This window comes from Pseudorasbora parva, chromosome 1, assembly GCF_024679245.1.
Source record: "Pseudorasbora parva isolate DD20220531a chromosome 1, ASM2467924v1, whole genome shotgun sequence".
NCBI classification, from domain to species: domain Eukaryota; kingdom Metazoa; phylum Chordata; class Actinopteri; order Cypriniformes; family Gobionidae; genus Pseudorasbora; species Pseudorasbora parva.
Window position 1 is genome coordinate 51,105,869 of NC_090172.1, and position 25,674 is coordinate 51,131,542.

At 37.4% G+C, this 25,674-nt stretch overlaps 1 long non-coding RNA gene across 2 annotated transcripts in view; it reads left to right on the top strand.

Annotated features, from left to right (window-relative positions):
- LOC137076208 (uncharacterized) overlaps positions 1–25,674 on the top strand; it is a 164,233-nt gene that overhangs the window by 22,278 nt on the left and 116,281 nt on the right. Inside the window, exon 3 of one of the 2 annotated variants that reach the window (XR_010905255.1) lies at positions 25,308–25,569. The exons of the other annotated variant lie outside the window; for it this stretch is intronic. This is a non-coding gene — a long non-coding RNA (uncharacterized lncRNA). Of the gene's footprint in view, positions 1–25,307; positions 25,570–25,674 lie in introns of those variants that run through there. 2 annotated transcript variants of the gene reach the window in all.

The window sequence follows — 25,674 nt, forward strand, 5'->3', positions numbered from 1 at the left end:
GAAAACTGACTTTATTCGCCTCAAATGAAAGCATATTTACACTGAATCGTTTCCTATGACATATATAGTGCGCTATGTGCCTTTCACAATGTTAAAATTAGTAGATGTGTGTTAACAACTGACCGATTTCAGCTGCTGCTTCAGCAGTGTTGGGGGCGGGTTTTAGATTCTAGAGAGCATTTTGATTGGACAGAAGATTTGACGAGAAAGTGAAGTCTGCGATGATGTCACCAAAATCTGAGATTCGTTTTAACGGAAGTGGGAGACTGTACATTTTGAATGCTTATATCTCCTAAATGCAAATTTTGTCATAGTTTTGGAACACACTAGCTTATTCATAACTTTAAGGCTAACACAGTCATACTAAAAGCTAACAAACTTAAATTTTGAGTTCAGTGGACCTTTAAAAACTGTACTTGTAAAAATGGGAATCAAGTTCCGGCAGAAGTGACATCTGACCTGATGAGATGTATAGGCCACATCTCCAAGTGGATTATAAATGAAGAATTTCTAGAATATGACTGAAGTTTTGAATGCGATCACTAAATAATCTTTTTATGCTACTGATGGTTTTTAAGACATTGCCTGTCCTTGAGTGTCTGTACTTGCTGTAATGACAACATCATACTGGAATAGCTTTCATTGTGAACACCTTGATAAGCTATGTACACAAAACAGTGTGGTTTCTCAACCACAGCATTATGTTTCTGCCAGTATTAGTAAAAGTTAAAATCAATAAAAGAAAGTATTATTAAAGCGTAAAATCGGAAAAGTCTTTGTCAGTTTACTCCCTCACATGAAGTCCTCTGGGACTTCAAAAATGCATAGCAATGTGAAAATGAAATGGAATGTTTAATATTGAAGGCGAGTTGAGAAACTGCTTCATAGTCACGGATCTGTCCAAACTACATGTTCTGAGTTCCAATAATAGCCCAAGAACATTCGCAATGCATTTACCAGTGTCCTAAACAGCAAAATGATCTGAGTATTCAGAAGTAAAGCAAGTCTTTATTTGTAACTCACTGATTATATTATACAGGTTTCTTTTAAATATTTACAGCAGTGCTATACAGCAGTACTTGCATGCATGATTGTGTGTTTTGCGCTCTTTACAGCTGTTTTACACTGAATTTTCCTTTGGGGCTGTGTAATTACATCTATATATCATTGTGTCAGAGAAAGCATGCACCTGTATGAGACTCTAAATGTGTTGCATATGATTTTACATGTAGGTCAGGAGTCAGAAGGTGACACACAAGAATAACTACAAAACAGCCAGAAATCTGGTTCAGTGTTCCTCGGAACAGACCAGCATTGGTACTCCACAGAGTCCTCCTCAATATCTAAAATTTGCCATTTTAAAAAGTCATTTTAGAGGTGGATCTAGCTATTACTTTTCAATAAAAGATTGTGAAGATCATTTTGTTTGTAAATATTATACGTGCACCAATAATAATGCTCAATAAGAACAGGAATGTTTAAGGAAACACAGGCTTGATTTCTTGATGACTTTAACATGCTCATCGTATGTTTGTTATTGTGCATAGCTAGACTGCATGATGGGTGTCTGGCTGTGTCTATTCCTGTCAGCCAACGATTCCCTGCAGTCTCTCTTCTTTTTCTCCCCCTCCCTCCCCTGTTTCTTTCTCTTTTGTTGGAAGCATGAACAAAAGATAAGCAGAAACAAAAAAGGGCCGTAGAAGTTCAGCAAGCATGTTGCGGTTCACCCCGCCACCTTCAACACATCTACACGTACAAACCAGTCTAGATGAAAAACATTTTAGTATCACAGAAAAGGGGTCTTCGTTTCGGTGAACTTAAGCCAAGAACAGTTTAATTGTCTCTCACCCGCACAGACTCCTTAATTCAGTCTAGACGCTACTCAATTCTAGCCCAAGGATAAATATGAATTGTTAACACTGCTTTGGCAAGAGTCACTGTAGATTTTTAGCAAGCGATAATACATAAAAACTAAACATGTGCTAAGTTGAAATGAAGTTTCATTTGCTTTTTTTGCTTTTTTTCTTCTTCAATTAGACAGTCATGAATCTGACAAGGAAACAAACTTTGGATTAGGTCAATATTTATGAACGGTTATAAAGAATACTGTGATTTTATTTAAAGGTACCCTAGAAGGAAAAAATTAAATAACCATGGCATAGTTGAATCACAACAGTGCAGAACATGGACATCACATAATGTAAGTCTCAAACACCATTATTTCCTCATCCTTATGTAAATCTTGTTTTCGAAAAACAGGCGATTCTCGACATAACGGCAACTGTGACGCAATAGCTGGGGATACACTTTCTTTGAAGGAACAGAAAAGCTCTCGGACTAAATATAAATATCTTAAACTGTGTTCGGAAGATGAATTGAGGTCTTGCGGGTGTGGAACTACATTAGGATTAGGGATGCACATTATCGGCACAACATCGGAATCGGCCGATAAACGCTTAAAATATAAAAATCAGCACACACAGTACACGACATTGTACTATTTAAACGCATTTATGTGTGATCGGGTTAGTACATACACATGCTGATCTTTTGAGCTAATCATTCATCATTGTAATACAGCTTGTTTTAAGTTAGTAGCTATAAATATGATTAAAGTGTGATTAAATTACACAAATCAATGAAAGCACGCAGCTCTCAGCTCTGAAAGCACATGCTCCACATGTGGAGTCGCACGTATCTCCTCAGCTGACGCGTGTACTGCCGCAAATGAAACTTAAATGTTCAGCGTCGCATCCTGAAGCTCAACACACAGTTGTCTTCATTTAAAAACAGCGATATTAAATGATATTACCAGTGCTGATGCCCGCTCGCTCTCTCTCTCTCTCTCTCTCTCTCTCTCTCTCTCTCTCTCTCTCTCTCTCTCTCTCTCTCTCTCTCTCTCTCTCGAAAAAAAGTTAAAGAACGACGCGCATTCATTGCGTTTTAGCGTGATATGAGAGTTCCGCATCTTTATTAAAATCAACATAGTAACGATTTCTCTCATCCACCTGCAATTTTTGGGATGCTTACGCACCTGAACCGCGGATATAACCGCAATCCGCTCATACTCCGAGTCCTTACACAAAAAATGTCTTTCTGCAACATCTGTGTGTAGTTAAATGGATTAAGCGAAGCATCGAGGCAGATGATTTTGCCTCGAGGATTTTTTTGATTCGATTAACTCGAGTTACTCGATGAATAAATAGTTTCAGCCCTATATTTGACCATTTAAGCACAAATTTCTCGCGATCTGTTTGCAAGGTGCTTTGTGCGCTTTGAGTGTTCATGAGCGCGGCATTTTTCAGTGAGTGCTGAGTGGTTAAACACTTGCAAGAAATGCGAATTATATCTTTAGTAAGAATCCAGCACTGCATTGGTTGAGCAAGTGACAATTCCTCCGTCACCTATGCAGCGTGCGTCCTGCTTATATTACAGACACGATGAAGGCATTTCTACTTGTTGAGAGGGAACGAAACCGCTTTGAAAAAGGCTTTGTGAAATGATGTCTCGCACTCTTTATTTAGCTGAATATAAAATATGAATTGTACCTCACCTTCAGCATTATAATAATTTTACCCGAGTCGGACAGCGATTGAGACGGTGCCGCTGTATGTCATGCCGTACCTCTCACGACAGGCGTATATCGTTATGATATGTCAGCATGAAATTGGACTTTATAGAGACTGCCGATCAGTTATCCCAAAGCAATTATCGGGCGATAGCGATTTGTAGCCGATCAATCAGAGCACCCTTAAAAATAAACTGTGCGCTATATTTTTCAGGTAAGTCTGAAAGTATTCAGGTAAAGAAATGTAATACTTGAAATGTAAAATTACACTTGCGTAGCCTTCAATGTATAAATAAAATTGAATTAACCTTAGTTAAAGCTACAAAAGTGATTTTTCTCTTTGTCTGTTGTTGTTTGATTAACATGACTTAGTCAACAGCAGGTATAGGCTGCTATCACTTTAAGACCTAATGCATCAATCCAATATAATGATACACATCCATTTTTTTCCAGCTATTATTTGTGTTCATGTAAGGCAGTTCATGTAAGGCATAACCGTTTGTGTTTAGAATGATACTTTTGACATGATTTTGCATGTCTGTTCAAGCCCAAAATAAAGAGAGAGAACTAAATTTGTTTTTTGCGTACACACGGCTCTGTGTGGCCAAAGAAAACGGTGTGACCGCAAGTTCCCAGTTGAGTTTTCTTTCGTGTCATCTTGCTCTTGAATGCTTTAAACTCGCTTTAATGTATAAACTGACAGGACTTTAAATGTGTGGAAACAATAAACTTACACTCTTTGGTGGTTTGACTCTACCGTGGCGTGGAGCCTGGTCCGTACAGATCATGGATCAACTAAGATGCCTACACGTTTGGCATGACTATCATGGATATGCACGTCACTCACAACTGTATCGTTTAGCCCAAATTCAGAATTTAAATAGGGTTAGAACAACATGAGGACTGCGAGCTTTCAAAAATGTGGACAGTAATTTTGCACGATTTTTGGAATAAAATGTAATTGTATACTTTTATGAGTAGGTCTTTTTGATTTGGAAGCAAAACCACATGCATCTCAGCACAGCTGTTGATCCACATCATACGGTCACTGTGATCTTTTAGTGTTCGCGCTAGTACTATTGATTCATTTAGGTCTAATTATTCATTACCGTTTCTGCTTCTGCCATTGGTCCTTCAACCTTGTGTGAATTGTCATTTGTTTTTTTTTGGATCAATCTATAAGCTCTTTCTCTTGTTATATGTATCGATCACATAGTGAGAATGTGGATGGTTTAGACGAGAAGCATCAAGTCTGAAATCAATGTGTTTGTGCACTCTGCAATAACAGTGTTTTGACTGCGTTTAGATGGTGGACGGCGCTGACAGGAGATGAATCCGACCCGTAGAGTGGGAAATTACGGGGGAGGCGCATACATCCGGCGCCCCACTGTCTCCCCTTGTCTCCTTGGAAATTAACTTGCATTGCTTTTTGCTTTTTAAAAATTTCTCTTCATGTCTCAGCTCAGTTAGGAAAGCCTGTTTTTTGGACACCCTCACTGCTGGGATTGAGTCTAACACCTGTGTGTGAACATCACTTTTCAGACAGACCAGATTATTACTGTCAGACTCTTGACAATGTAAATGCATCTTATCCAGCAAGCTATCCCAAACCGTTCTGCTGCGTTTGAGCTTATGCATCCGAGTGCGAGAGATGTTTCACAGTCAGATCAAATCACAAGCATCGTAAAATGGGCAGATAAGGTTTTTTTTTTTACAAACAAGGGCCGGGATACAATAGACAAACTGCTTGATAATGTCCAGGTAGATCCTTGACTATTTCCTTTGTGTGCAGCTTCAAACAACCTCATGGAGATGAATTTAAATGCATGACATGGCAGTGGCATCTGTCTGGAGTCTGATAAGAAATAAAGCAGCATAAAGAGAACCGCATGTAAGCAGTCTGTTCAAGTTGAATCTGCTGAGTGACTTGAGCAGCACAATTGATGAGCTTTTAATGGCATGTCTCTCAACATATAAAATGAAATCTTGGACTGGAAACAGACTGTGGTTTTATGGGATTAGGGTGTCATGTGTGTTTGAGGGGAGCCATTGGTTTAACAGCATTAGTTGAAGATGGTGCTCTAGCAGCAAAATCTCTTTTCGCCCCATGTACTTTTCAATGTATTGTTTATCTTGTATTTGGTTGGGGTGGGAATCTCTTGATTTGATTCTTTACAACAACAACAAAAAACTATTTTAACAGTGACAAAGCATCGGTAACACATAGACTACTCATTTTGTAAATACGCATGGTAAAAAAAGAAAAAAAAAAAAAGGTTTATATGAAAACAATATCTATCGAAATGTTTAAAAGGTTGTGACATTTGTTTGTGACGGCAAGGCAAGGCACATTTATTTGTATAGCACATTTCATACCCAATGGCAATTCAAAGCGCTTTACATAGAAATTAATTAAAATAGTGATAACGTATGCATGATAAATAAGAATACCATGTGTAAGAATTAAAAATAAAAACAAGGATAATTAAAACAGTTGTAAAGAGAATAAAAAAAAATAATGGTCAAATACACAACAGTGGTCTGAAATAAAAATAAACAACTACAAAATAAAAAGAAAGAAAGATGCATCCAAATTACATTCAGTCTCTCCATAAAACATCCTTCAGTTTACAGTCTACATACATGTACCATCTTAATTAGATCACCTCTCATTCATTTATTTATTTCTCAAACACGTTCTTAACATCCATTTCAATCACTATTCCCTGATTTTTACTCAAGAACCTTCTTGTTAAACCCTTTTTCTCTCATCATACCTTTCCACAGATTTCCACTCAAACCTTTTTGTCAAACTTGCTATTTCCATCAAACCAGTTTTCACTCATCACATTTAACTCAAATTGACGTAAAAAATAATAATAACCAAAGATAAGAAACAAAGGTAAACTAAAACGGTTATAAAAATAATAATAAGGACTAGATAAGGTGCAATCAGTTGGAGGTACCGTGACACAGTGTTCATTCAGTAAATGCACAGCTAACCGATGTGTTTTGAGTCTGGATTTGAATGTGGCTACTGTTGGAGCACATCTGATCTGTTCAGGAAGCTAGTTCTAATTGCGGCTGGTATAATGGCTAAAAACAGACTCTCCTTGCTTTGAGTGAACTCCTGGGTTTGTATTTAATCAGCATATCTGCAATGTATTGAGGTCCCTGGTCATTGAGCAATTTATAAACAAGTAATAGTACTTTAAAATCGATCCTAAATGTAACTGGAAGCCAGTGTAAAAACCTGAGGACTGGTGTGATATGGTCATATTTTCTGGTTCAGCTCAGAATCCTGGCAGCAGCGTTCTGTATGAGCTGCAGCTGTCTAATGGTCTTTTTGGGTAGGCTGGTCAGAAGGCCATTAGACTACAATAGTCCACCCTACTGGTGATGAAAGCATGAACGAGTTTCTCCAAGTCTTGTCTGGAGACAAATCATCTAATTCTTGCAATATTTTTCAGATGATAGTATGCTGATTTAGTTAATGTTTTGACGTGACTACTGAAACTCAGGTCTGACGCCAAAATTACACCAAGATTCCTGACTTGAGTTTGTTATTAGGCCTTTAGCCCCAAGATATGCGTTCACCTTGAGAATTTCATTTATGTTTCCAAATGTATTGATTGCAGTTTTGTCTTTGTTTAACTGAAGATAGATTTGGCACATCCAGTTGTTAACTTCATCAATGCATTTGCACAGGGAGTCGATGGGACTATAGTCATTAGGTGACAGTGCTAAGTTGATCTGTTTGTTGTCAGCATAGCTGTGGTAAGCAATTTTGTTCTTTTTCATTATTTGGCTCAGTGGCAGCATATACAGGTTAAACAGGAGTGGTGCTATAATTGACTCTTGTGGGACTCTGCATGTCATGGATGTTCATGGATGTCAGGCTTATGGTCACTTATACTCACATAGTAACCTCTCCCTTCTAAGTATGACCTGAACCATTTTAGGACCATTCCAGAAAGCCTGATCCAGTTTTCCAGCCTGTCAAGAAGTATTAGTATCAACTTTTAGTATTGTTCTTGAGAGTAATTCTAAGAGGGTTGATAAAAACGGCCCAGATGTGTGCACTGTAACCATCTGATTAACTTTTATAATCAGATGGTTAATAAAGAGAATTTTACCTGAATCATATTTTATATATATATATATATATATATATATATATATATATATATATATATATATATATATATATATATATATATATATATATATATATATATATATATATATATATATATATATATAATTTAATTTTTTTAAATAATTGAAGTTGACTAGTTAGTTACTAAAACAAAAAACAAATTGTGAATTTTTAATCTGTCAAATATTCTGAAAATAAAATCGATAAATAAACCAATAAAATAAACCTAAATAACTAATTCCAACTAATTTAGTTAATTAGTAGGTTATTTAACATTGACAAATAGCTTGACTATAGTGTTAACTTGACGTGTTGTCACAAGTGTGTGAAATATCTTTTTAATAAAAACTTACAGAATGATTTATCGCATCAGATTTGAAAATATCCGGCCCCCTTGAACTTTGTGACCTTTTGCCACATTTCAGGCTTCAAACATAATGATATGAAACTGTAATTTTTTTGTGAAGAATCAACAACAAGTGGGACACAATCATGAAGTGGAACGAAATTTATTGGATATTTCAAACTTTTTTAACAAATAAAAAACTGAAAAATTGGGCGTGCAAAATTATTCGGCCCCCTTAAGTGAATACTTTGTAGCTCCACCTTTTGCTGCGATTACAGCTTTAAGTCGCTTGGGGTATGTCTCTATCAGTTTTGCACATCGAGAGACTGAAATTTTTGCTCATTCCTCCTTGCAGAACAGCTCGAGCTCAGTGAGGTTGGATGGAGAGCGTTTGTGAACAGCATTTTTCAGTTCTTTCCACAGATTCTCGATTGGATTCAGGTCTGGACTTTGACTTGGCCATTCTAACACCTGGATATGTTTATTTTTGAACCATTCCATTGTAGATTTTGCTTTATGTTTTGGATCATTGTCTTGTTGGAAGACAAATCTCCGTCCCAGTCTCAGGTCTTTTGCAGACTCCATCAGGTTTTCTTCATGATGCTCTCTGCGCTTTAAACGGACCTCTGAGACTATCACAGTGCAGGTGCATTTATACGGAGACTTGATTACACACAGGTGGATTCTATTTATCATCATTAGTCATTTAGGTCAACATTGGATCATTCAGAGATCCTCACTGAACTTCTGAAGAGAGTTTGCTGCTTTGAAAGTAAAGGGGCCGAATAATTTTGCACGGCCAATTATTCAGTTTTTGATTTGTTAAAAAAGTTTGAAATATCCAATAAATTTCGTTCCACTTCATGATTGTGTCCCACTTGTTGTTGTTTCTTCACAAAAAAAAATTACAGTTTTATATCATTATGTTTGAAGCCTGAAATGTGGCAAAAGGTCACAAAGTTCAAGGGGGCCAGGGGGTGAAATGCTGTTTGATACTGAGCTTTTTACACTGTTAAAGACTTGGATTCCCATCCTAAACATAGACAAAGTTTCAAAAACTAATGTTGGACGTTTGATGGAGAATTTCTGTGTTAAAAATACTCCTTCCGGTTTCTCACAAGTTTCGGAGAGTTTTTTTCGAGTATGGCTCGACTTGGCGTTAATAGAGCGGAAGGTCCTTGTATGGGCCGTACGGGCTCTTCTCCCGGTAGGGTGCGCATACGCGTGTGACTAGAGGGAGAGAGGAAATGCACGCCTGTAAACACTCAGGTGCAGATCCAGTCGATCCAGGCGCCGCGCTCCACTTTATTCCTATGGGTGACTTCAACGCTTCAGCACAGCGTTCCGGGAAGGCAACGCTGCATTTGACCCGATTTGAACGCAGAAATAACGGAACCCAGAAGCTTTGTTTTAACTCAAATTGTTGAGAAATGTTTTAACTCAAATTTCCCTATGCTTTTGAAGGTTATATATATTTATTTTTATATATATATATATATATATATATATATATATATATATATATATATATATATATATATATATATATATATATATATATATATATATATATATATATATATATATATATATATATATATATAACCTATAGGCTATATTATTGATTAATATATATATATATATATATATATATATATATATATATATATATATATATATATATATATATATATATATATATATTAATCAATATTATAGCCTATAGGTTCCATCAAATCCTGCTTTACATTTATTTCCTGTAAACTCAATAACAAAAAAAATGTAGGACAGAATTGTATTTTTATCAATAAAATCAGTTTTCTTTGGATTAACACACACTGGTGAATCATACACATTAAGACCAGGAATGTAGTAAGAAACTAAATTACAGTCCATTTATGTTCACTTTTTTTAGTTTAACTTCTAAATGAATTTGAGAAGGAGACATTTTATGAGCTGTGCTCTAAAAGCTCAGAGGCTTCTTGGAAACTTGTCAATTTACCCAAATCTGAAGCTTTTTTTTTTTTTTTTTTGTCAATCAGGGAACAGACAAGCAATTATTCTTTAAAGAACTGCTAACACTTTAACAGTTTGCAGTTTGCTAGTCCTAAGACGATGTTAAAATGTCTTCTCAAGCAATGCCACAGTTGTGGTTAAACACACAGTGCATGTTTAGTGCAAGATCTCAGTGCAAGTTGTTTGAGACACTAGTTTTATATAAATATTATATTTTTTTCAAATAAATTGTTACATTAAATCTGTGTACATTAGCTTTAATTCAAACAGGAAATATCCACCTACGTGGCTCCAACCTGTACTTATTCAGCTCTCCTTTATTTTATATACGTGTATGTCATCTGGTTTTGATTTAATTGCATTGGTAGACATGCCATGTTAAAGTCTGCCTTGTGCCAAGAAATACCATTTCTATTCACTTTACTTCCGTGAGCAAATATCCAGGACGTTGGGTTTACAGAGGGGAAAAAAGAGGGGAAAGTTGAAAGATGGGAGGAGAGGGCTAGAGAAAAGAGCAGCTCTTTTGTAAACACCCTCTGCCGTCCTGTTTAAGGCTGAAGAGGTGATGTTGAACACTGCGATGAGGGCACCTGGTTTTGATTTGGTCCTTCATGTGATCAGCTGCTGTACACAGTGATGAGTCTAGCAGAGCTCCACCAGTATTAGATTTCACGGAAACAAATTAAGGCACTAACTCACTCGTCTCTCCTTTTTCTTCATTTTATCTGTAGTCTTCTCCTCCATTTCTACCATAGAGTATTGTGCTTTCCCTCTAACTGAGGGACATTACAGGAGTAAAGGCTGCCAGGAAAAATAAAGCAGCAGGCTGGATTTGGAATGTTGGAAAATTAATCGGCTGCCAGCGAACAAAGAGATGTAGTCAGGCGTTAGCATCAAGCACTATGATGGTAGATGACCTTGTTGCACAGCAGGTAAAGCACGGCCTCAGACTCCAGCAGGGCCTTGAGTAGTTCACAAGGGTATTGAAACCTTCCGTACGTTCTTGGATAACATGTGAGTAGTCGCCTCATTTATTCAATTGGCAGATGGATGTCTTCACAAATATCCAGTAGACAAAATCTCATGGGCTGTGAAACTTCAAGGAAAAGTCCACCCAAAAATGAGAACTCCGCATTGACTCTCATGTTATTTAGGGATGTCCCGATCAGGTTTTTTTGCCTTCGAGTCTGAGTCCGAGTCATTTGATTTTGAGTATCTGCCGATACCGAGTCCTGATCCGATACTTCTATAATACATTAAAAAAAGAATAAAGAAGAGCGAAAAAACAAACCAGGATGTTCCTTATTTTTTATTTTATTCACCTTATTTTAACACTCAACAACTCTAACAAACAGAGCACTTCTGTGAGGTAGCTTGAACAATCAAGTAATAAATAACAAATTCTTCACTTTTGGATTTTAGTGCAACATTAAAATTAAAAAATTCCTGGACCGGAGTTGCAGATGCAGAACAATTAATTATGTTGGTGTGAAATAAACAGTTATGGAAATTAAATTAAATAATCTGCTCCCCAAAAAAGTCTGTTAGTGCCTTAGTGACAATTTCTTCACTCAGAGATGATGTCGATCTCAGCTGTCAATCATAACATCAAACAGCAGTTTTTATAGCATCAAATAACTAACTGAAACTAAACTTATTTAAAAAACGAACACTTGAAATGAAATCATCGTGATGATAACTGCCTACAATGACATAAATTAACTTTGGGGGAAAAATATTTGAAGTGTAATTTGACTGAAGTGTAATTAACAATGCTTTTCAGGTTTTTATAGGTGTAACATTAGTTTTTAGGTAGAGAAATTGAATAAAGTAGGCTAATCAAATGTAAAATGCATATTTAACTGTTTAAATTAAAGACTAATCCTTACAAAAGCTATTCAAGAGCAGTGGGTGATTTGATTCCTTATCTTTTCTTTGACATTAAACAGACAGCACAGCTACTGCCCCTTTAAGACCTAATGGAAGGCTCTGCGTCGTCTTTCTCGACTGCATAAAGTCCTCTTAAAGCATATTCAGACTATATGTCTGCTTGAATACTCATCAAGATGGACATGTTGACATACATCTTGTGTGAGTTGGTCCGTTTAATCACAAGACTTGAAAGAGAACTCAATATTTGCGCGCTGTGAGACGAGTGCGCGCTTTCGGATGATGCACAGAGACAGATCAGCGCGCGCGTTCTCATTGGCGTCTTCTCTACACATGACAGTGAAAATGACTGCTCATATTCAATGACAATACAGCACTCGCATGAATTGAACAAAGTTTACACAGATAGACCGTTTTGCCCACGGTTTTCTTTTATTAGCGCTGTTGTAGGGCTGGGCGATATGGCCCCAAAAAATTATCACGATATAATTTAGCATATCAGTCGATATCGATTAATATCACGATAAATGTAAAATGTTCATTTCTTTAAAGTTTAAAGGCATATTTTGGCTCCTGAGTGAAATATGTAGAAAACAAACAGTTAGCTGTGGTTTTAAACTATCCTTTATTGTCAAAACATGACAAAGACTTCCCAAACAAGTGAACAATTTATTTAAACTGAGGTAGATTTATTTATTAAAATTTTAACTGTGGCCAGCATTTTTTTTACTCAACACTTTATATCAATAATATATCATTATACAGGGCTTGAAATTAAGCATGTTCATGTGCTTGTCCTTCGAACAAGTACATCGTTCAAGCTTGTCCAAGTAAAAAAATAGCTTGTCCGGAAAAGTGTGTGTGTGTGTGTGTGTTTGTGTTTGTGTGTTGTAAATATAATTTATTCTGAAGCAATATTCTCACCAGTGTTCAATCAGCTTTGACATATTTAAATCTGCATCATTTGAAATTTGTGATATTTTCATCTTTTATAAAGGGCATTTTCCCTTAATCTTATTAAATATAGGCTAAGCTTCATGTTTCATTTTATATTTGTAATTTTGATCAATACATTTAATTAAAATAAAACACTATAAGGGCTGTTACCAATCAAATTAAATAATTTACACTGAAAAATTACAACAGCATTAAATAATGTTTTGAGATTTGTAGTTTTGAATAGACAAATAAGACATGTTGGAAAGTATGTTTAAAGATCACATTAAACCACCAGTAGGTGGCAGCAGGTGGCCGTCTTAATGAGCGAGTCATTGAGTCGTTCATTCAAACGATTCATTCAAACAATGAATCGTTCATTTACACACGTTGTTGTGAGACGCGTTGCGGTTCTGCTGTGAACGATTTTCGCAGCTTAAATAGAACAAAAACGCTCAGTATTGCATCATATATATTTAATTGTGTAAGTAAAACACTAAAAACGCAAACGGTCAAAAAAAAAAAGCGTTTTAAGAAACATTTTGAGGCCCCTTCTCTTGCCTCACAGTGGATTGGTCCACCGGGATCTCACCGACACACACACACAAACACACCTCACCGACAGTGGGCTGGTCGGGAGAGAGAAAAGTTCAGTATTTGTGGATCTCCAGTAAGGGCTGTCTAGTCTATTTTATTAATTTTAAACACCAGATGACATTATTTCTCTTTTGATACAGGCGATGCGGAGTCATTAATACATCACCAAAGACAAACAATTATGATAGCAATGTACAAGTCCGATGTTTTAGTGATTATATAGTTTGGTAACGTTAGCCTGTTGTAAATAAGTCACCCACTACAGCTAACAAGGTAATAAGCCGGTGTGTGAATGTAGTTAATGTAGATTCACCGCTGTGTTGGGCTGCATGTTATATGGAAGGACTTTGAAGAAACACGATAATTTAATAATTAAATTCTGTGTGGTGAACGTGAACCTATGATAAGCAGTCCACGCACGTCGCTCTGTTATATGTCGGATGGGATCGCTAAAATATCTCCAAACCACTGAAGTTGAGCGAACTAACTTGTCAACGATATCTGTGTCCCCCCGAGCTGGCCGTGAGCGCTGCATTTTCTTCACTATTGCTCATTTTTATCGCTCCACTTATTTCCGATCCTCCAAGCCTGTCAGCCATATGGTCAGCCACAGACTGTAAACATTACCGCGTGCAGCACGCAGACGCCCGGTCTGCAATACGCATGCGCAGCATTACGCATAGCGCGTAAGCATTATATCGAGAATTTATCGACCTGTTGTTATCGTTTTATCGAGGAAAATTATATCGTGATAATTATCATTATCGTTTTATCGCCCAGCCCTACGCTGTTGTAATGTATCACTGAGGAGCCAGCACGTGTATCCATCTACATAAAGCATTATTTTCAAGTTACAACCTATATTATTGCGTCATCAGATGTGAGATGAACCGCGGTGCAAGTGCTCACTTTGTCTCTCACCCCAGAATATCTAACGTCCGATTCCGATCGAGTCTGAAATCACGTGATCGGGCCCGATTTCCGATCACGTTATCGGATCGGGACATCCCTAATGTTATTCCATACCTGTATGACTTTATTTCTGCTGTGGAACACAAAAGAAGGTATATAGAAGATTGTTTGTAACCAAACCATTTTGGTTCCCATTGACTTTCATTGAATTTTTTTGTCAAATGAGAACTGCACCAGTTTGATACCAACATTCTTTAAAATATATTTTGTTGTTAGAGGTGATTTGCATGATAATGCAACTGTATGTTAGCGTTGCACGATATACCGGTACTAGAAAAGTACCGTGATACCCTGCTGTTAAAAACGGTACGATGTGAATTTTTATTAGTACCCAGCGCTCTAATAAGAGCAGTATTTCTTAATTTGCGTGTGTGGGAGAGCTCAGAGTTAAATATATATGCGCACGCATGACAAAGAGAGCAACAGAAACATTTAGCATGATGAAATAAAGCGCAACATGTGACGTGTTTGCGCTGCCTGACTCTGTTCTGATGTGCACACACGCGTCTTCCACACAGACAGCAATGCTGAGTCACAGCATGCGATCGCGACGTCAGTTTAGCTGATTATTTGGTCTTAATGGTCAAAAATTCAAACCCAATAATCCGCGAAAGAAATGAATTGAATGGCATTTTGTCTGAAAGACATGTGCGTGTGCTTCAGGTCAGAGCCTGGCAGCGCGAGCACATTCTGAGCCATGCATTCTTTTCTCATGTGCGCATGTTTCTGTTGCTTTCTTTGTCATGCGCTGTGCATATACTGCTCTTATTAGCATGCTGTCCTCCTTAAAGTACCATTACTAATAAAATTCCGTATCATACCGTTTGTAATAGCAGGGTATCGCGATACTTTTCTAGTACCGGTATATCATGCAACACTAATACAGAGTTGAGTAAGAAATCAGATGTGTTGCAATGTATTGGATCCATGCAGGTCGTAAAGAATAGACCTAATATTCTGTGAGATTAATGTTAATCAAAAAAATAAAATGAAATAAATAGTTAAAGGTCCCGTTCTTCGCGATCCCATCTTTCAAACTTTAGTTAGTGTGAAAATGTTGCTGTTAGAGATTAAATAACACCTGTAAAATTCTAAAGCTCAAAGTTCAATGCCAAGCGAGATATTTTATTTAACAGAAGTTCCCTTTCAAAGCCTACAGCGAACGGCCGGGTTGGACTACACCCCTGCACTTCCTTGCAGGAATGACGTAACTAGAAGTTTGTTGACTAACCCTCCGCCCACAAGAACACGCAAAATAGGGGGCGTGGTCACAATAGGGGCGCGCATTCAGCGCTTGCATCTCTCCGTTATGATAAGAGATGGGACTTTTCCGGGCAAAGTGCGCTAAGCTGCTCTCCAATCACAACACGGGAAGCGGTGGCCCAATCAGAACTCGTTACGTATTTCTGAACTTTATAGAAATAGGAAATCATCAGGCCGTTTTTAGGACAGAGAAAACAGCGCTGTACAGATAAGTAAATTGTGTGAAAAATACTGTTTTTTTTACACGCAAAACATCAACTCATTTTATATTGCACACTGTAAACATAATCAAAGCTTCGAAAACACGCAAAGAACGGGACCTTTAAAGCTGCAGTCCGTAACTTTTTGCACTCTAGTGGTTAATAAACAGAACTGCATGCATCTTGCGTAAGAACATTGCAGCCGGAGCTACTTCTCTCTGTTTATGTCTATAGTGGATCACGCAGGGGCTGTGCTCCTCCGCAGCTGTACCTACCAGTCTGGCCTGAAATAGTCCCAATATAAATACTTATTATAAGTGTACCATAATGATTCAGGGTAAGACAAAAACACAGTTTGGAAAATGGATTCATGTTGTACATCCTCATTATATCATTTTTGTAAATCTTGAACACAAAAAAAGTTATGGACACCAGCTTTAATTTACAGATTTAATTATTTAATACTACTGTTCAATAGACCTACATTAGCTGAAAATAAAGCATTTTTTTGTCATATTATTTGTAATTTACATTTTGGTTTATTTTGAAATTATAAAAATACATAAAAAAATACAGGTCCTTCTCAAAAAATTAGCACGTGTGATAAAAGTTCATTATTTTCCATAATTTAATGATAAAAATTAAACTTTCATATATTTTAGATTCATTGCACACCAACTGAAATATTCCAGGTCTTTTATTGTTTTAATACTGATGATTTTGACATACAGCTCATGAAACCCCAAAATTCCTATCTCAAAAAATTAGCATATTTCATCCGACCAATAAATGAAAATTGTTTTTAATACAAAAAAAGTCAACCTTCGAATAATTATGTTCAGTTATGCACTCAATACTTGGTCGGGAATCCTTTTGCAGAAATGACCGCTTCAATGCGGTGTGGCATGGAGGCAATCAGCCTGTGGCACTGCTGAGGTGTTATGGAGGCCCAGGATGCTTCGATAGCGGCCTTAAACTCATCCAGAGTGTTGGGTCTTGTGTCTCTCAACTTTTTCTTCATAATATCCCACAGATTCTCTATGGGGTTCAGGTCAGGAGAATTGGCAGGCCAATTGAGCACAGTAATTCCATTGTCAGTAAACCATTTACCAGTGGTTTTGGCACTGTGAGCAGGTGCCAGGTCGTGCTGAAAAATGAAATCATCTCCATAAAGCTTTTCAACAGATGGAAGCATGAAGTGCTCCAAAATCTCCTGATAGCTAGCTGCATTGACCCTGCCCTTGATAAAACACAGTGGACCAACACCAGCAGCTGACATGGCACCCCAGACCATCACTGACTGTGGGTACTTGACACTGGACTTCAGGCATTTTGGCATTTCCTTCTCCCCAGTCTTCCTCCAGACTCTGGCACCTTGATCTCTGGCACCTTGATTTCCGAATGACATGCAAAATTTGCTTTAATATGAAAAAAGTACTTTGGACCACTGAGCAACAGTCCAGTGCTGCTTCTTTGTAGCCCAAAGTGGCTTGACCTGGGGAATGCGGCACCTGTAGCCCATTTCCTGCACACGACTGTGCACGGTGGCTCTGGATGTTTCTACTCCAGACTCAGTCCACTGCCTCCGCAGGTCCCCCAAGGTCTGGAATCGGTTCTTCTTCCTCAGGGTCCGGTCAACTCTTCTCGTTGTGCAGCGTGTTTTGCCACACTTTTTCCTTCCCACAGACTTCCCACTGAGGTGCCTTGATACAGCACTCTGGGAACAGCTTATTCGTTCAGAAATTTCTTTCTGTGTCTTACCCTCTCGCTTGAGGGTGTCAATGATGGCCTTCTGGACAGGGTCAGGTCGGCAGTCTTACCCATGATTGCGGTTTTGAGTAATAAACCAGGCTGGGAGTTTTTAAAAGCCTCAGGAATCGTTTGCAGGAGTTAATTAGTTGATTCAGATGATTAGGTTAATAGCTCGTTTAGAGAACCTTTTCATGATATGCTAATTTTTTGAGAAGGACCTGTTAAATTACTTCATGAAATAAGATTTTGGTTACCCCAACCTGTTCAGAATAGTGACAGGTTAGTGTTCACCCAAAAATGAAATTTATGTCATTAATGACTCACCCTAATGTCGTTTCACACCCGTAAGACCTCCGTTTATATTTAGTCCAAGAGCGTATCCTGGTGTGTGCACACTTTACTGTCCATGTCCAGAAAGGGAATAAATACATCATCAAAGTAGTCCATATGTGAAATCAGTGGGTTAATTAGAATCCAGTGGTGGAATGTAACGAAGTACAAATACTTCATTACTTTACATAAGTACATTTTTCACGTATCTGTACTTTACTTAAGTAGAATAAATAGTGCATACTTTTTACTTTTACTTTGTTACATTTTGCAGCAAATATTTTACTTTACTCCACTACATTTCTACGTTTCGTTACATTTTCGTTATATTTTCTGATCAGTTTCAGGGCTCAAGATTAAAGTTTGTTCGGATAGTTAATGGATAATAATAGGCTAATGTATGAACTGACTGTTGCGCTGTTGACAATCGTGCAACCACTCGAGGAGAAATGGAAACAAACCAACGCCGCTCGTAAAGAGAAACTCAGTAACATGCTGCAGTAAATATTCAAAATGTGAAGGTTTTTATATTTTATAACGTATAATACAGTTAAAAAAACATCACATGACACGACCAAGAGTACTGTTTTCCTGAATACCATCACGACTGAAAATGTGACACTGATTTCATGACAGTTCCGTCAACAAATAATTAAAATTAGTCATTTACATTTTAGATGCAATATAAACGCTTTTGTTCTATTACAGCAGCGAAAATTATTCCAAGATCAGATCGTATTTCCACATCGGAACCACAACGCATCTCACAGCAATAGTGTGTTAATGAATGATTCAGCGTTTGAATGAATCGGTTGAATTAAAGGTTCAATGACCTGTTTGTAAACGACTGCCTCATTCATGAACAAATCAGCCGTTCGGACGAACCGACTCAATGACTCACTCATTAAGACCTGCCGCCACCTACTGGTAGTTTTGTTTCATGTTTAAACATTCTTTCCAACGTTTCTTATTCTATTAAAAATATATAGTTAAAACAATCTCATAACATTATTTAATACAGTTGTAATTTTTCAGTGTAAATTATTTAATTTAACAACCATATAGCGTTATTCTAAATTCATTTATTGATCAAGTTTAAAGGGGGGGTGAAATGTTGTTTCATGCATACTGAGCTTTTTACACTGTTAAAGACTTGGATTCCCATCCTAAACATAGACAAAGTTTCAAAAACTAAGTTGGACGTTTCATGGAGTATTTCTGTTTTAAAAATACTTCTTCCGGTTTCTCACAAGTTTCGGAGAGTTTTTTTTTCGAGTTTTTTTGGGTCCGCTTGACGTCGATAAAGCAGAAGGTCCTTGTATGGGCCATACGGCTCTTCTCCCGGAAGGGTGAATGCGCACGGTTTCACGAAAACCAAGGTAAAATGTACTGACGGTTAATAATATTGTTTAAAATTTAATTATCATTAAAACCGTCAGTTATTATCACGATTTTGAAAACTAACGGTAAATCCTATCCAGTCTGGTGCAGGCGCGCGCAGCACGTGTCACAACGCTGTTTTCTGAATGAGAAGAAATGACAGAAGGCAGTGACAGTACCGAGAGATTTTCCAGCCTTCTAAAATCTGTGGTGTGGCCATTTTTTGGCTTTTACAAGAGTCCTGAGGGAAAATTAATCGAAGATGCTCTGGTCAGGTCTACAGCAGAACATGCCAGAAGTCGCTGTAATAGGGGAAACACTTCAAATCTGCAAAATTTGCGAACGCAAGGCAAGTGGACTTTGAACTCAATACCAAACCTACGTCTGGGAAATAATAAAGTGAAGCTTGAGCAAAAGACGAACGAACACGACTAGGGTGACATTTAAGGAATAATCAGGGTTTGACATTAACATGTTTGTTTGGTGTATTTCGGCTGTGGCATCACTGACACTAGTCACTGTTGCTAGTCACCTACCTATTATAGGCTTCTCCAAAGCCATCTGTTATAATCGCGTTGTGCATTATAACACACGTGTTTCTATTGAGTTTAGAATGCAATGTCTAATAATCAGATGCGTTCAGATAAACCAGAGTTTTGTTCAGAGCGCGCTCTCCCTCACTGTAATCTGCATTCAAAGCAGATGATCGTGCACTGTACGCGGGAGATTCATTCAGCATACAGTTGAATGTTTTTGTTCTAGCCTATTTCAGCAGCGAAAATTGTTTAAAACAAAGACTGCAGAACCATAGCACATCTTATATGACTAGTATAAAGTTGGCTTGACGTTCAAGAGTCGCAAATTTAGGGACCGTCTCTAAAGTTACATTTGTATGCGCGTTTGTATGAAACTGACTGTAAAGTGTTCATCTAGTTGTCGGGTATAATGCACACCTTTTGGATTATTTCAGCCTCCAGATCTGATTCTGGATCATATATGTATTAGTTGAATCTGATTTAGGGTAGCGTTTTCTTCTCCACGCTTAAGGACGTCACCGCTTTGTGTTTGCTCGTCATTCTTTAGCTCTGCCCACACGATATGCTTCCAGCCACTCTGTTTTTTTGGGAAAGACTCGGTACAGCCTGTATTTCTTTTATAAATATAATAAAACTAAATACTTTTCGGAGATATGAAGGATGCAATACTACTCTATAGGTACTCAAGATTGACATTAGATTGACTGAAACTGAGTGTTTCACCCCCCCTTTAAGAATATAAAAGGGAAGCTGAAGCATATCCTATATTTAAGATTAATCCTAATAAAAAGCATTGTCTTCTCTTCCACGTTTGTTTTCAAACCTCAAATTAAGATTCAAACGGTTATGAATCAGCGGATTGATTTATGATTCGGATCGCGTGTCAAACTGTCGAAATCTCATGACATTGACGATCCGAATCATGAATCGATACGCTGATTCATGACCATTTGAATCTTTAGAAAGAGAAGACAATGCTGAATAGTCGTAGCTTTTGTTATTTTTGGACCAAAATGTATTTTCGATGTTTCAAGAGATTCTAACTAACTAACTGATGTCGCATATGGACTACTTTGATTATGTTTTTATTCTCTTTCTGGACATGGACAGTATAGTGTGCATACACTTGGATACGCCGTCGGACTAAATATAAAATATCCTAAACTTTATTCTGAAGATGAACGGAGGTCTTACGGGTGTGGAACAACATTAGGGTGATACATTAAATGACATCAATTTCACTTTTGGGTGAACCAACCCTTTAACTTTCATAGGAATTAATTGAAACCACTCTCTTTACTCCGCTCCGTTATAAGTGTCCGATTAGATTCATTTATTTTTAAGGGGACAATGCAATTTCATTAAAACACACAAACAAACAAAACAAAAGCCCCTGACGATGGTACCGGTATTGTCACACGCCAATTAACCGTGAAAATTTCCCCACTGTCACATCCCTAATGGAAAACTCTAAAAGGTGTCGGTATCCTTAGTGAATTTAATTCATGAATTGATAGTTAAATTTAATTATGAATTATGTTAAATGTTATTGGTTTTAGCAGCAAGTAAACTTGTTTCTTGAAATACAATGTCTTTTTTGTCTTTTTTTTCTGTTTTATAATTTTAATTTCTTATCAAATTTGCATAGTTGCGGCCAGTTGTGCAGCCAACCTATGGCTTTGTCAATGTGAACAGGACTTTAGATATGACCATACCACACTGCCTGCAGTGTTGTCCCTCATCCTTGATTTTGTTTGCTTCAAATTATATGTGGAATCTACTTGACTACCTTGAGACAAATGAAAGCAGCACATCATATTTTTTCCACCCATTCTAGTATCTTTTTTATGTCAAGAACAAAGCTACATTGAACCTAACAAAGAGCTTTTCAACTTTTCCTTACAAATGCACAGAGCGAGACATAGGAAGCACATTTAAATGTCATTAATTACTACCTGTGCTGAATAAGAAAGGAAAAAATAGATACTGTGAATCTGAAGCTGTTCTCTCTGTTGGGGATCACTATTGCCAAAATGCTTCTATGGGGAAAAATGTTTATTGGAATGAAGCTTCATTAAAATTCAGTGGAGAAATGTTCTCATCGCTGTTCATTGGGTGCTGCCCCTTTCAACAGAGTCATCATGAAGCAGTTTAAATATCTGCTTTGGTTCATTTGCATAGTCTGTCTGTTGCAGGAAAAAAAAAAAAAAACATAAAAAATAGGAAGATATTTTGCTCATTTGAGTTAGTTCAGAGCATCCATTACTCAAAAGGCATTCTCCTTTTTAAAGTTTTGCTTTAGAGGTTTGATACCTATACTGAAAAAAAAAAAAAAAAAAAAAAAAATCAGTTGTCCACTTAAACATTTTCTAGTGACTGGTCACATCTAATTTTTTCATTGACCAAATTGAATTTTCGTGAATTAAATTGTCAATTCACAGAAATTCAATTTGGCAAACTGAAAAATTAAGATCAATCAATCAATCAACTTTATTTATATAGCGCTTTTACAATCACGATTGTGTCAAAGCAGCTTCACAGTGTCAAACAGGATAATATTGCAACAAAATTAGATTTGGCTGTACAGTCGTTCTGGAGAAAATAGTGATGTTATCAGCTTATTTTAATTTATCATATCCACAACTTTCCTGCGAGTCTTAGTGGGCGTCGCCATGACACTTGATACTTCCGGTTGACGGTATCTCAGTTCCGGTTTAGCACAAATTACAGTTATGCTGCGTTCACACCAGACGCGAGTGACGAGAATAAATAGCGCTATTCGCGCGAACATGGACGCGTGAACATTTTGAATCCATTCGCTTCATTCACTACACAACAGACGCGAATTTGCGTCATGGGAGGGGCTTCTGCCAGGCAGCGGCAGTCGTCAGAAGGACAAGACTAAGTTAAGGCTGCTCTCGCTGGGGTTAATGAGCGCTGAGCGCCTGGGTCTCTCACCTCAGAAACCTACTTGCTTCCATAAACCATGCAACATAAACGGACCCGTTTGACATGTTGCCTAGCACCGTACGCACCCATTCAATGCCCAACGAGCTTCAAATAAACTCAAGAATTGTGATGTAGAAGTAATATTTTTATTTTAATATTTGTAATTGTTGAAATCATGTCAGACATTGTCAGTAGACTTTTTTTTAATCAACATGAATATAGATGCATGAACTTCAATTAATTTAAGTGCATTTTAATAAAAAATAACATTTCATTGCTGTAAATTTAATTATTGAGTTTATATAATATATTAGTTTAACCTATTTAAAATACTGCAGTACAACTGTATAATTTTTTGCAAGGTAGTTTTCAATAATTTACAGATTTATTGTGTAGCAAGACCGCTCTAACAACCTAATGTTAAATAGAGACATGCACCCCCGCGGGACCCAGCACAACCGAGTGCGGCGCGGGATCATATTTGATGGTGAATGCGGATGCGAGTGGCAAGATATTATTGTGTGCGTGTCGCGGGAAAATAACATCATTTTGCGGAACCCCCGCAAAGTGGAAATATCTAACAAAATAAATAACTAGAAACAAATAAACCTTTATTTATAATAAAATAAAATCGATTTACAGGCGCATGGACGGAAGGTAAATCTTGCGTGGATCATAGGAACAGCCAAGCCTACCACACAGTGGCAAAATGTGTGCACCGCATAACTCAGGTGAATCGCTTAGTGCTACAGATATTAGTAGTTCTTGTAAGATAGTCAGATCCATGCGACCATCTGGGACATGTGATCATTTTGCCTGAAGCGGTGTTGTAAAAGTCTACTCCTGAATCCTCATAATACAACCAAGCGTTTAGCTGATAACAGTACAGACTAACATAAACCGGAAGTTCGTTACCGGCGTGTTCTACGTTGCCATAGCGATCATGGAAGGAAAGTTGTGGATAGCGACAATGTTGTCAGATCAGTATTATAGTTTATAGAATTAAATAAAACCTAATTCATAAACTTTATTTGTATATTTAGTTGACTAACTTTGATCATAATTTTAGTGTCCCCAACTGAGCAAGCCAAGCCAAAGGCGAGAGTGGCAAGGAACCAAAACTCCATCAGGGCATGATGGAGAAAAATAAATCTTGGGAGAAACCAGACTCAGTCGGGGTGCCAGTTCTCCTCTGGCCTATTAACACACCATGTATGATTATTATTCTGGCAACCTTACAGCTCCGAAATCATATTAGATCGGAATATTCAAAATTTCAGGGTATCACACAATAGATGGGTTTATTTAGGACGGTGCATCGATTACACAGATCGGAGTTATTGCGCGGAGACGGGTTCTTTGAGCATGACGTGCCAGTGATGCAAATTCAGAGGAGACACCAATTGACACGGTCTCAGCAGACACTCCAGGATGTGTAACATCCTGTGTGTAATATAAATGTGTAGGGGGGGTGTACAGTGTGTGGTCATTGAAAATGTGTTCTGATAAATATTCCTCACAGAAAATAAGCCAAGGCCAATGAGTCTCAGTTTGAAAAAATAATTAATCATATAATTTTTCTTTTGATAAAAAAAAAGGAAAATGGGTCCAGCAGACCCGAACACCATACAAGGGTTAAACCAAATTATATTAAAATCTTTGCATCAGTGAGAAACATCAAACCAACAGATCCAAATTATTCCTAATGCTGCTTGTTGGATGAGTATTTCGGTAAGCCTGAAACTGTTCCCTTTTATATAATCCATGAGATATGTCTTGCAGAGGAAATGACCCATATGCGATTCAGGGCAATTTATCGTCTCTCTTGCGTGCACTGCAGTCCCACGTAATATATTATCACATCATGTTACTACTGAAATGCTGTGTTTATTTTCAGAAACAGCAAGTTGAGGTGTCATTTGGCAGAACTAGGTAATGTTGAGTGATCTGCAAAAGTAATAGGGCTTAGCAAAAGAATTCATCCGCTGTATATGTACTGTAGAGGTTGGCAAGTTTTTTTATTGTTTCTTGCCAAGCATCACTTACTATTGAACAAACCCTTAACCCCAAGTATTAAACTTCATTGTGTAAAGCCGCAGTCACACTTTGAGCACGTAACATTTCTATGGATTTGACATGCATAGGGAGGATTAATCAAATCATGCCACTTTTTGAGGAAAGTGTGTGCTTTTCTAGGCAGTCAGACTTATGGTTTGGTGAATTTTGATTTACAACTTTTTCCATTCACTTTGTCTAAAAATATTAATCCTATTCGTGTACTGTTCATGTTTTATACACCAGTGTAAAATGTGAAAAGTACATGTATAGGAGCACATAGAGTCTTATATGAACAAATGAACGGTGAGTAATGTAGCATTCATTACTCAGGCAGCTGAAGTGTCTACGTTTTCAGGGCCTCTGCAGGGAGAAACAGGCAGTTAATGAAGGAGGATCCTAATTACAGCTGCTCCGAGGAGCCACGAGGAGAAATATCCAATCAGCTTGAACCTGGCAGACACAGCAGGCCCTTGCCCAATTAGAAAGCACAATTTAGATGGGAGCAGGTGTCTGGAAAGAAGCCCCAAAGAGGACGATGAGCTCTTGTACACTGGAAACTGTATATGACATCATCTCACTCCTGATGCTGATAGCGATGAAAGACGGCGTGGCCTTGTTTACACCTGGTAATGATGACTTGATGCTAGAATTTAATTTTTTGATAGATTTAGAATAAAAACTTTAAATAATAAATAAAATAAAATCTTTTTTTTTTTTTCGAA